This window comes from Pelodiscus sinensis, chromosome 19 (assembly GCF_052426305.1).
Source record: "Pelodiscus sinensis isolate ZL-2025 chromosome 19, ASM5242630v1, whole genome shotgun sequence".
Taxonomy (NCBI): domain Eukaryota; kingdom Metazoa; phylum Chordata; order Testudines; family Trionychidae; genus Pelodiscus; species Pelodiscus sinensis.
Window position 1 is genome coordinate 9,081,028 of NC_143070.1, and position 13,429 is coordinate 9,094,456.

The 13,429-nt window shown below is 50.8% G+C and overlaps 1 long non-coding RNA gene across 1 annotated transcript; it reads right to left on the reverse strand.

Annotated features, from left to right (window-relative positions):
* Nucleotides 1–982: 982 nt before the first annotated feature.
* LOC142823214 (uncharacterized) lies at nucleotides 983–4,526 on the reverse strand. The gene is made up of 2 exons (XR_012898508.2): nucleotides 3,230–4,526; nucleotides 983–2,641 (listed from the first exon to the last, which is right to left on the reverse strand). It is a non-coding gene; the product is annotated as an uncharacterized LOC142823214 (long non-coding RNA).
* Between the last annotated feature and the right edge of the window lie 8,903 nt (nucleotides 4,527–13,429).

Consider the following 13,429-nt stretch of genomic DNA (forward strand, 5'->3'; position numbering starts at 1 on the left):
TCTTAGCATTGAACATTGCTTCCAAATCTCTCCGATTTTGCCCCATTCTCTCTAACTATAAAATACCAATCTAATATTTCTTCAGATATTGACACTTTAATTTTTATATATCATCCAAAAAACCCACTCAAACTTTTTCCCTTTTCTCTGTAATTCACAAACATGGATGGTTTGGGAGCTGACCCCATTAAGTCCTGCCACCTCTGCTTTTGGTAGGAAACAGTTGCCCTGCATAATTTCCCCACATACTGGATTTGAGGGTGTGTTAGGGGTTAAACTGCCTCTGACCAACTACCATATGTGATTAAATCCCTTCTTCTCCTTCAGTTCTTAGTTACTGATCTGAAATACTTTCTGCCTAGTATCTTTTCTATCTAATGTCCAAAAACTCATCGAAAATGCCCTCAGCCCCTTTTCTCACTAATAATCAAATACTGACATAAAATCATCTCCGATTTGATTCCCTTTCCTCTCTAATCCATGACTGTTGATATGAAACCCCTTCAACAATCACTTTTCTCACTATGTCTTTAACTTATATCTATAGATATAGAGTCGAGATTTGTGTGTCTGTGAGGCTGTCTGCGTGTCTGTCTGCAAGTCATCTATTCAACAACTCCTCCTAAGCAGTAAGAGGTAGAGCCACAAGATTTGTTATCCTTCAGCAGCTTCCTCTTATCCTGGCTTAAAGCAAGTTCAGGGTTTCTTTGTTCAAGGAAAACAGGGAGTTTCAGGACCAGGACAGTTTTCCACCATAACATGGAAAGGGAGGGGCACAGAAAGAGGGACGCGATACTGAGAGTGGCCACAGAGGGGCAGCGAGCCCACAAGGAACAGCTATATTGCAAAGAGACCACTGGGGCCAGCCGTACCACCGAAAACGTAGCCAGTAAGGCTGGGGCTCCACCATCTGGCCTGCCACCAGACCAGGTAAGTAGCCCCCCAGCCCCTGGCCTCCCCTATCAGGGATCCCCCAGCCAGATTTAGACAATGTATTTTATTACGTATTGAAACATTCACGATTAAAAGTTCAAATTATATTCAAACTATCTAAGTCCCTACCCGTGTTTTGCAGAAGTGAAATGTTCCTTACGGCAGGTACAAATAAGGTAGAAATACGTGCGCCCATTTTAAATCAAGCCATTTTGTCTGCCAGCCCATCAGATACGTTCCCTCTCCTCCCCGCCCCCTCCCCAAACCCTTTCCTCCCTCAGCCTTGGCTGCAGAGCCAGAGTCAGGGAAGAGAATAGGCCCCTCTTGGGGTTGTCCTGGAGGGGAGAGAATAGACCCTGGCTGGGAGGGGGGAGGGAACCTGGAGGTAGAAAGAACAGGCCCTTGCAGGGCCGGCTGGGGGAGAGAGAACAGGCCCCCAGCCTCCTTCACCCCCCCCCCCCCATCCTCCGTGACAAGAGTGACAGTCAAGAGAACAGAACTCAAACCAACTAACCACTGGAAACAGGCCAAAACCATCAACCTAAATGCCCAGGCAAAAGCCCTGCAGACTTCATGAAGACTATTAGGGACTTCACAGTTGTGACTGATTTTACACGGGAGCCACCCAGCTCCTATGATGGCTGCCAAACCTTCCCTTTCAAAATCCCACCATTAAAAGAATGACCCACAGCAGTAACACTTCCATCTACCCTACTGCCCCCAAGTCAAGACAATGCAAATCAGCCAATGAGGCCCCAAACCCTGAACATGGAGCTTTCACCCCATAACACAAAGCTGGGCCAGAGACACTGGGAAGACCAAGAGGAGCTTGGCGATTGTCTCCCCAGAAGGTTAAGGGCCTGTTTTACTTCAGTGTTCTATAGTAATGCCTCTCACCATGTTATTTGGGCTTTTTCCATATAAAAACAAAGGAAAACAGCCTGGTTTATATGGTGGATGGGCAGCAACACAAAACCTTAAAGACAGAAACACACGACAGGTGCTCATCACACCACTGAAGCATTCAGTGTACACAAGGAAGGGAAGGTATAATAATCTGAATATTGACACGTGAAGTCAGAGCTTCATACGACAAAGTGCTCTAGGTAACGAACAGCACTACCAGCACCTCCCATAGCAGCACGAAACGTTGCATCAAAAACTCCAACCAGCCACAAGTTACCACACACTGGCCTCTGTACGGCCCTTACCTGGCCTGGCATTTAGTAAGCCTGTTCCTCAGTTTCCCACAGTTCCCCCTCAGTGGTTGTGCAGTAAATTCTGATTAGCTCTTCACAGTCACTGCACCGACACGTGTCCTCCCTCTTCCAGGGTAAGCAAATAGAAATGAAACACCACAAGTTCTTCACCCGTCCTGGGTTTTTGTCCTTGTTCCAGCTTCCCCCCTTGGTTCTGGGATTCACAAAGTCCATAATCCTCAATCCAGGGTCTGTGTGTCACCTTGTTCCCAAGATGCAGGGCTTGTGTCTTTACTTGGGGATCCTGCTCCTGCACTCTGCCCCTCTTGCCCCATGCAGAGTCCTTGATGGAGTTGTCTTGATGGGAGGCCTTCAACAGCAGGCCATGGGGTTAACACTCCAATGAGATGCATGGGGCAGCTCCCCCAACTCTTGAGTCTGAAGAGCCCTGGGGATGATCGCTGACTCTCAGGTTCTAATTCCAAACTTGTCTTCCCAAAGACTCAACACTTAAAAACAAAAAAAAGAAAAAAAAAAGAAGCAATTTATGATGGTAATGCGACTACAGGAGTCAGGGCCCTCACAGACTCACTCCTGATCTCTAATTACTTGCACAGATGCACAGTTGTAGCCAGGAGAGCTTCAAGTTTTCCATATCCGGCCTCCAGCCCTCAAGACCTGCCAGCTCACTGGGACCCCATTCTTGCTTAGGGCAGTACAAATGCAAACATTTAACAACCAATCCCAACCCTCCAAGGCTGAGAGCCCCTAAACTCTAAAACCCGCTGTAGTGTCACATTTTGCTCACAGCTAGTCATGGAGAGAGGAGTCCAAAGCTGAAGAGCTTCCTTGCAACTGGGAAACCCTTCTCTCTCTACTAGGCAGACAGACACATGGGATCAAACAGCCATTCAAATTTTGGGTCAGGCACCTAAATACCACTGAGGAGTTTGGCCTTGCTCCCTCTCAGCTCCTGAGATTGTAGATTTCTCAGAACATCAGAGAACAGGGGAGCTACAAAGTGACCTGGTTTGTAACCTTCCCCAGAGCGGCCAGGCCTGCATTCCCAGGGATCATTTGGAAGGAAAACTGCTCACCTGATTCACCTCTGGTTCTGTGATTCCTGACCCCTCCCTAGCTGATGACAGGCAGCCAAATCCTCCTTAGTACTCAGATAAAACAAATGTCATTAACGGGGATGAATGATGAGCTGGTCTCAGAGCTGGACCTGAGGGGAGAGAGCAGAAAGATCCTCTAAAGAACCAACAGTAACCTAGTGGGAGCCAAGGCTGGGAACAGAAAGTTTGCTCCAGGAAAAGGTTTGCGACTGTATAATACTTATCTGATCAGTCAGTGCACAGGGAGAGATGGTCCATAGGCCCAGGAACGCTTCTGCAAAGGAAGTAACAGAACATTATTAAGCAAAGCGCAGACTGTAAAGCTGACAGGGCCCATCACGAGCAGCTAATCTGACCTCCTGCCCATCACAGGCCACAGAACCTCACCCACCTGTGATCCATTCAAACAAACTGGAAAGATTCTGTTTTTGGATGCCGCCTGCTACAAAAGGACTATTTGCTTCAAGGTGCTGCGCATGAAGTAATTGTACCCCCCAAACCAGGCATGTCAAACTGGCATTTGGCAGGTTGCATGCAGCCCAATCAAAATTTTTGCAGACCGCCAGAACATTTTTATAATCGAATGAAGTGCGGCCCAGTGGCCTCTCGGAGCACATGGCCGAGTGCCTGCTCAGAGCGATGCAGCAACTGCTCCTGGCCAGCCAGGCAGTTCTGCACATGGGCTCATGGCCAGCTGGGTGCTCCAGCAGGCGCTCACAGCTGACCTCTGTGCTCACGCTTCCCCAGCACTTCAGGCAGCAATACCGACTGCAGGACCCAGGTGTTAGGGTGGCGGGGCTGGGAGTGCCTGGCCCATGTGGCCCTATTTCACTTGGCGCCCTAGGCGACCGACTAGTTCACACGGGCCGACCCTGACTGTGCGTCTCCCGCTGACCCCAGCCTCCATGGCTTTGAAATACACAAGAGCCCCAGCTAGGGACTCTTGTGCATTTCAAAGCAGGCACCCACGTGCAGCCCTGTAAGTTAGAGCGAGGCTTGCAGCTGGCCCCAGGCTGTAGCTGAGTTTCACATTCCTCTGAGCCCTGACTCATTTCGGAAGGTTTAAAATGAGCAGCAGGGAAAGGGAAGCTCAGAGCCTCTGTGGAGGGGGAGGGGGAAGCCTGTCGCGCACATTTAACCGGGCTCCAGCCTCTACTCCAGCTCTCTGCCTGGCTCCGGGGCTGATCGGAGCTGGGCGGGTCAGTGCCAGCTGAGATCTGCGCACCCGCCTGTCTCCGTCTCTCCCTGCCCTTCTCCCCCGCCAGAACCAGGCTGAGTCCAGCCCCCCTGCCCCCCCCCCCACACACACACACAGCGGCCTCTGCCGGGCCCGGGCAGAACTGCACAGGGAACTGCGCATGAAGGAGGCTGCTATGTTCCTTGGCTTCATTAGTGCCTCCCCCGCCCCAGCCGGGCTCACCCGGGCTCCCGTTGCTGGAGCGGCAGCCCCCGGGCAGCGCGTTCGCCCCCGCTCGCCCGGACCCGGCTCAGAGCGGCGCCCAGCCCGCCGCGGGGGGAGCAAAGGGCGCCCCGAAACCCGCCCCCCCCTACAGTCCCCGGGCGCTGTGTGCGTGTCGCCCCCTCCCTTCCCCCTGCCCGTGGGGCTGCCCCCCAGGCCACGCCCGCCCCAAGCGGAGCTCGGCTCCCGGCAGTTCGGGTCCAGCCCCGGGGAGAAGCAAATCCCCCCCCCGCGAGTATCCAGGGGTCCGCGTGATCCCCCTCCCCCAGCAAAGCGCCCCCCGTCTGCCCTTCCTCAGCCCCAGTTCCTCCCCAGCCTCCGTAGCGCCCCGCAGCCCGGGTCTGGGTCCCGCTCCCAACCCGGATTCCGCCCCCGCTCACCAGCCCCTCGCAGCGCGGAGCGAACCCTCCGGAGGCTGCCTGGGAGGAGAGACGGGTCCAACACCCCGTGTCTGCCAGCCTGGGATTGGTGCGTTCCTCGGCTGGAGGGGCGGGGCTTGCACACTAGCTGGAGGGGCGGGGCTTGCACACTAGCTGGAGGGGCGGGGCTTGCACACTAGCTGTTGATTCCCGGAGGAGGCGAAGGCAGGACAGTAACAGGGATTAAAAGAGAACTAGACACATTCATGGAGGTTAAGCCCATCAGTGGCTATGAGCCGGGATGGGTAAGGAATGGTGTCCCTGGCCTCTGTGTGTCAGAGGGTGGAGATGGATGGCAGGAGAGAGATCACTTGATCATTACCTGTTCGATTCACTCCCTCTGGGGCACCTGGCACTGGCCACTGTGGGCAGACAGGGTACTGGGCTGGATGGACCTTTGGTCTGACCTAGTGTGGCCGCTCTGATGTTCTGGGGCTTTTTATGGGCAAACCTTTTCCGCAAAAAGGATCAGCAAAAGCTATGCAAATGAGAGCACTATTTGTATAGTTTCTGCTGAAATCCCCCCCAGCAGTTTAGAGGTAGCCACAGAGAATCCATGACAACGGCCAGCTGGGACAGGCCGCAGGGCAATCTCACAAAACCCAGGGAATCTTTCCTGCAGGGAATCTCCTTCTTAAGGTCTCCCCTTGAGGGCTGAGACACAATTTGGGGTCAGGTACATGAGTGTCAGGAGGAGCCTCCTGCAGGTGCTCTCCTTTCCCACTGTCCATGTTACAAGAGCAACGGCCCTGTGGGGAAGGGAAGAGCCTCAGAGAAGTTTGGTCCCAGGGCAGCCTGCTCCACCGGGTGCTGGTCAAATTCCAGGCCATGAGAAACACTTGGTGCAGGCGTGATAATGTTTTCCCACCTCAGCCTTTGTCCCTTATTCTCACTGGGGCCCTTGGTGTTTGTCTTTTTGGGTTTCCCTTTTCCCTGCTTCCCTCCCTTCTCTGGTGGGGGGGGGGGGGCTGCTCTCGCCCTCACTGTGGGAAGCCTCACAAAGGGATGGGGCAGGAAGGGGGCTCTGAGAGTGATCCCCACTGGTGACCTGAGTCAGCCCTGGGTCAGCTGGGGGAAACTTCAGACTTCCACCCCTCAGAGTCTCAGTGCTGATTGGCTGAGCTGGAGCCTTATTTTCTACTCTGTCAGGTCACCTGGCAGCCTAAGGAGTTTCACAGACTCTGGGTCATCTACTGGAGCAACAGAGACCACCAGTCCACAAGAACCCCTCCTGGTTTCTGAGTCCTGGGGGCCTTTAGCAGGGGCAGGTGCTGGGCAGGCATCTGCCTTCCATGGGTTCTTGGCTTTTAAATTAAAGGAACCAGCAGCCCCATGGCCCCCTGCACTGACAGCCATGCACTGCATGGATTACGGGAGCCAGTTAACCAGGAGTTACATTTGGTGCCATCTCACTGGTACCCACAGGCCAAGTGTCCTCTGCCCTGAGGGGAGGCGTCGCTCTGCCTCTTTAACACGCACCTGATTCATCCGTGTGACGTCAGGGCAGCAGTGCTACTGAGAAGGTGCTGGTTTGCACAAGGAAGCTGCACTGGTTGAGCTGCACTAGTAGAGCAGGAGAGACACAATCTTCCTAGCACAGGCACCGTCAGAGCTGGGTAAAGGTGCTTTATGCCAAGCTAGTGAGGGAAGTGAGCTCTGTCCATGTGAGGTACTTTAATGTGACCACTAGGTGGTGTTGCAGCCTGGTGCTTTCCCATTCTCCTGATTAGCTGCATTTCTGTGAATCTGATCTGGCTCCAGGCTCAATTCCACATGGTAAATGGGCCTCTGCTGTACAACAGCTGAAAGAGTCAATTTGATTGGTGTTTTCTTAGATGTAAATCATTCAGAGGAGCAGCTGCTTAGCCCCAACTGATGCATCTTTTCTAGTTTCTGAATCAAAGGGTGTGTCTAGACTACAGGATTTTGTCAACAAAAGTAGACTTTTGTTGACAAAACTATACCTGCGTCTACACTACCGCCGAGTTCTGTCGCCAGTAAGTTGACAGAATGCGGCACTTTTGTTGAAGGTGGTAAACCTCAGTCTATGAGGAATAATGCCTTTTGTCGAGAGAGTTCTGTCTACAAAAGGCACTATTGCATCCACACTGTGTTTTTTCAAAAGAGAGTGTCTAGACTCTCTGTCGAAAAAGCCGCTTGCTTTGTCAACAGAACTGGCTGGAGTCTAGACACTCTTTGTCGACAGAAGCTTTGTCAACAGTATCTGTCGACAAAGCCTCTGTCGACAAAAGCCTGTAGTCTAGACGTACCAAAAGTGTCTTCCCTTTGTGTGAGATGAGATCGTCTTACCCTGTGGGACAAACTGCAGATGCTTTTGTTTGGGAACAAAATGAATTTTTGCAAAGAATTTTCATCCAAATGGTTCCCTGTTTCACAAAACAAACTTGTTTATTAATGGGCATGGGAATGTCCAACAGAAAACGGCTTCCATTAGAAAGTTCCCACCATCCCAGTTCCAGGGCCCTGTCCTATGCAATCATGGCTCTGTTTGGATGGAAATTCCAATCAAATTGGCTCTTTCAGCTATTGTACAGCAGAGCCCCCCATTCATCATAGGGAATTGGGCCTGGGACTGGATCAGAGCCTCAAAAATGCAGCTAACCAGGAAAATGGGAAATCGCTAGGCTGCAGCGCCACCTAGTGGTTACATTAAAGTGCCTCACACGGACAGAGTTCACGTTCCTCGGCAACCAGGTACAAAGCATCTTAACCCGGCTCTGACTGTGACCGCATGAGGGAGATTATGTGACATAAACCAGGGAATTACCGGGGGCAGCTGCAGAGGTCACTCCCTTCCCCCCCACTCAACCTGGTGGTGGGAGCTGGAGCGGCCTGGCAGCCTCCTCCACTCTGCCATTCCACCCTCCCAGCCTCCTGCACAATTATGAGAGCAATCACTCAAGCTCAGTAGTGGTCACACACTGAGGCTGCTCAAAACTTCGTGAGAACCCTGGCTCTGGAAAGTTTTTAATCTCTGAGCTGTTGCTCTTTTCTTCTCATCCATGTTCCCAAGAAGCTGAGTGCTTTGGGAGAGATTCAGATACCACTCAGCTGATTAACGTTGCTTCTGAGCTCAGGTTTTCCATCATGTACCAGCATGTGCCTTTGAAAAACACATTGGTATTTTTAACTTCCCCTGCATGAGTGGTATGGTGACACTGCACTACATGCATAGTAATTTGATGAATTCCTCTTACTGTCAGCACTCTCTGCAACTGGCTCAGAAACAGGAGCTGATGGCTTGAGAAACACAATAAAGTGCCCTTCCCCCCAGTGCTGAAATGGGCTCTCACAGTTGCACAACAATCAGCTGGTGGCTGCATTTCAGAAATGCTGTTCTAGAGCCTGATTGAACGTGTCCGTCCCTTACGCTATTTCCCCAGCGTTTCCAAACGGTCCAGCTCAGACTCCTCCTCGTCAGATCAGGGCCTCCCAGGTGCAGAGAAAAGCTGGAAAACGTGACCCTGAGTTGAGAGGTTGAAAGCAGAAGGCCCAGACAGAGCGACCAGTGGAAGCGACACAGACACTTATTGCTGCAGGGTCCCACTGAGATCAGGGGCCAGGCTGAGCAGTGGGGACATGGCTCAGTCCAGTCGGTGTGAGCTGCACTAGTGTCATTTCTGGGGAACTCTAACTTTGAGCCCCCTTCCTGAGCAGGGCCGTTCCCCATCACATATGTGTTGGGTTTTCTGCAGATCCACCGTCTCCCCATGTAGCACCGTGAGCTGCTTGCCCCGTTCTCGTCATTCAGGTAAGTGCAGGCACCTCCTCCCCGGATCTCAAACCTGCAACACAGGAGCCAGGAGCTGGAGCCGGGCAGAGGCCAGGCAGGGGCACCGAGCACAGCCAGAGGAGCCATTCCCAGCGCACAGGCTGGAGCATGGAGCAGCGGCTCACACAGCCCTGCCGGGTCAGAGCAGAGCAAACCATTCAGCTTTCAGTCCAGGGGTCAAACTGAAATACAGTTTGGTTCAAACCAAACGGATTTGTTTCCCCACATTCACTGAAATGCCTCAGGCCCAGTCCACACTGGGAGAGGAGCCAAGAGATGCAGGAACAGGCCGGCTCCCGCCTGCCTCTGACATGCATAGGAAGCAAAGGGAGTGAGGAGTTGGGGTGTCATGTTATTGGATTGTAATGTGAACAGATAGATCACTTCTGTCCCCACCAGTGGGTGTTAGCCGTGTGTGTACAGAATTGAGTAATGTGAGGTGCCACATGAAAGTTTATGCTCTGCTGATTCTGTGTACTTTACTCATGAACTTGTGTGATTTTTGTATGCGAAGTTATGCATATGGGCTCTGTTCTTGCATTTTAGATGTTCTCTGTGTGGGAGGGAGCAATGGGCCTGGACTGCCTATTGGGAGGAAGGATTGTTCAGGGAATAGCTGGGCTAACTAGCGATGTTGCATGGACAAAGGTTCTCAGAGTTGCCAATACACATCTGGAATTCAGACAACCAGCCAGTGCATCATAGCTACTTTTATGCAAATCAGGGACAGGTTACTTGGTCATGTGACCAGCTCCAGTTTGGGAGGCACCAGGAATATAAATGTACCATGAGGGTGCATCCATCTTGTCCTGAATCCTGCTTCTGATTCCAGAAGTATCTTTGCTAGTGGCAGAGAGCCAGGAATGATTTGCTGACCAAAGAGGATGGAGAGAGGCTGTTCTCAGTAGTGACAGATGGCAGAATAAGGAACAATGGTCTCAAGTTGTGGTGGGAGATGTCCAGGTTGGATATTAGGAAAAACTATTTCACTAGGAGGGTTATTAAGCACTGGAATGGGTTACCTAGGGAAGTAGTGGAGTCTACAGAAGCAATGGGCTTAAACTGCAGCAAGGGAGGTTTAGGTTGGACATTAGGAAAAATTTTAGTATCTTTCAGGGTGGTTAAACACTGGAAAAAATTGCCTGGTGTGTGGTGGGGGTGGGAGGAAGAGGGGAGGGATGGAAGTGAGGGCTGGGGCTGGTCTAGTCCAAGTTTTTGTACCACTTTAACTTTGTTGGTCTGACACAGGTATTGTTACATTGGCACAACCTCCAGTGTGAATGCAGTTCTGCTGCTATAAAGGGGACTCTATTCATATAGCTAACTCTGGATTATTAAGGCATTTGGACACAAATACAACTGTGTCCCCACTAGGGCTTGAACGAATTTAATGATTTTGATTAAAAAAAAACTCGCATCCCTAGCTGAAACAGTTAAATCGATATAAAATCTGCGTGGGTAGCTGGCACTGGTGAGCCGGGTGGAGACATCAATGCTGAGCAGGTATTCTACGGTGAGCCACTGAAACAAGGACAGTGAGCCAAACTGAGAGGGTGAGTGGAAAGGGAGGGACCTTTTCTGAGAGCTGAATGAAATTCAGAAAATTACTGGGGGGGGGAGACTTTTTTTTTTAAAGAGCTTTGCTCTGAGTGGATGATTTAGCATCGAATCATAGGACTGGAAGGGACCTTGAGAGGGCATCTAGTCCAGGGATGTACTTGTGTAGTTAATTAACCAATAAGCAAAAGCATATATGTTAATGCTATTGCCTACCCCAAGGATGGGCTAAAGGGCCTCCGCAGGAAGTGTCTGTTTCCCTTTTGCTAGCTGGGCGCGGGGTTGTAGCCAGACAGCCCCCCCCATCTCAAACAATCTTGCTTGCCCTCTGAGATGTCTGTATACAGAGCAGAGAAGGAACAACAAGAAGATCAGCATAGCCATTAAGCTTTGATCTGCTTTGACCAGGATATGCGAGTTTCTGACTCTGAGTAACGATTAAGGAAATAAGCTAAGCTCGAGGCTGCAAGAAGTGTCAGGCTGGCACCTATGTTGATTCGAACACACACAGTCCCTGGGAGAGGAATTTCCCACTGAGAAAAGAATGTCCCGTACTTCCAATTTAATCATCTCAATTCTCTCTTACAAGTGTAAATTAAGTTCACAACTCCCTTGTAAGAATTGGTCTCACAGCAGACAGACCAGCATCAATTGGCATTACAGATAAAAAAGAGAAAATACGTGACCCAATGGGTATATAAGATGGGCCCAGCACACACTCACTTTGAGTGTCAATCTACCATTTACCTGCTGGTCGGGTTAGGTGTTTGACCTCCCAAGGTCCACGGGGACGCCCACCTCGTATTTTCGTCTTTCCGAGGAATTGAGGGACCGATCCTGGCCTGGCACGCTGGGACCGAGTGACGCAGAAAGGGGTAAAAATTGTACCTGTATGTGTCCTTTTGTTTTAGTGCATGCATAGAATAGAGTTCTTTAAAGATTAAGCTGTCATTTGGTATCATTATTTTCTATTTTCTATCTTTATTTTCCTTGTAACCATTTTTTTAAAGATCTATCTATCTATCTATCTATCTATCTATCTATATATTTGCCAGCAGTTAAGAAATAGAACAATAGCCATTGCAACCACATGATTTATAAGCGTCCTCAAATAAACCTGTAACTGTTTAAACCAGGGGTGTCCAAACTTTTTTCAAAGAGGGCCAGATTTGATGAAGTGAACATGCGTGAGGGCCGACCATTTTGCCTGACATTCTTTGAACCATTAAAATTAAATGCAAATTAACTATTTTATGCAAAGTTTATTGCAAACGGCATACTTTTCATTTCGTCACATGGATGACAAATCTAAACAGGTGTTAAATCACTCTGCCTTTTGTATCTGAAGGCCAGATGAAAAAAAAATCCAGGAAGCTGAAATATATGTCAGGAACATTGTAAAGTACATTACATATTATTGGTAATAAAGGTTGTCTGTCAACTTTTAAGTTCAAAAAATATGAACAGGAACATAACACCAAGTATACATGTTGTGTCCAAATATATTTATAACTGATTTAGACCAACTGACATTAACTGAGATTTTACAATGTATTCATCTCAATACATATGGATTCGTTGGGGGCCATAAAAGATAGATATTGCCAAATTACCTGTGGGGCCGTATTAAACCGGAACATGGGCCACAATTGGCCCGCGGGCCGGACTTTGGACATGCCTGGTTTAAGCTTTAACCTGACTCCTTCAGTTGCTGTAATAGAACCAAGCACAATTTTAAAAGAACTTCAGCCGGTCATAAAGGGACCCCGGCCTCAGCAGTTAAAGTCTCGGGTGTATAGTATACACACATACACCACTCACTGCCCTGACCATCGGTTGGCAGAATTGGGGCACTCGTCAACCTCCTCCAGGTTGCCCGCTGCAAGGGACCCCGGTCTCAGCAGTTGAAGTCTCGGGAGTATAGCACACACACGCACACACGCACACACTGCCCTGACCGTCGGCTGACAGGATGCAGGCCAGGCAGAGGCCTAAGAGGGTCTCTCCATGGCCAGAGAGGGGATCCCAAGGAGCGACTGTCTCGAGTTGCAGTTGGGGAGCTCTGGGGTGGGAATTAGGGGAAACGATTTCACTGAGGCTGGTGAAACGCTGGAGTGGGAGGCCTGGGGAAGGGGGGGAATCTCTGTCCTGAGAGGATTTTAAGGCCAGACCTGACAAAGGCCTGGCTGGGATGAGTGAGTTGAGCTGGGCCCTGCTCTGAGCAGGAACAGGATGAGCTGACTCCTTGGGGCCCTTCCAGCCCAGTGATTCTAGGACTCTGCACAGGGGCAGAGAGGGGGGTCCCAGGAGAGGTTCCCAGGAGCACCAGGCCTAGAGGCTAGAAGAGGGATGTGAGGGGTGCACTGGGCACTGGAACTAGGACGTGGTTTCTCCTGGGCGTGTGTGTTGCTTTTGCTCACTCTCAGCTGAACGGCAACATTTCCTCCATCATCATCATCATCAGACTAGTGAACACAACAGCCCCGACCTGCTCCCGGGGGATGCTCAAAGGAAGCACCAGAAACCACGTCGGCTGGTCCAGCTGCCCCCGAAACACAGGCCGGGGGTGAAGATTTTCTACCCGTTAACTCTGCATCCTGAACCATCAGTGCGCACACAGCCCAGCACTGCCTGTGCCCCCCGTCCAAACCCCACCCCACATCTCCCGCAGCCTAGAAACTTCCCCACCCAGACACCCCCACGAGACCAGCTAGTCTCCTATTATCAGTCACCAACCCCCCTTGTACCTGAAAAACTGCCAGTCTGTGCTAATCTCTGCCCTATATCCCAGACTGCCAGTCTGTGCCCCACAGATGGGGCCGCCCTCTGCCAGCCCCTCCTACATGTGTCAGACTAACTACCAGTCTGAGCTGCACATACAGAGCCCGCTCTGCCAGCCCATACCCCGCATCTCTGACTAACTGCCAGTCAGTTTTCACAGAGCCAGCCTC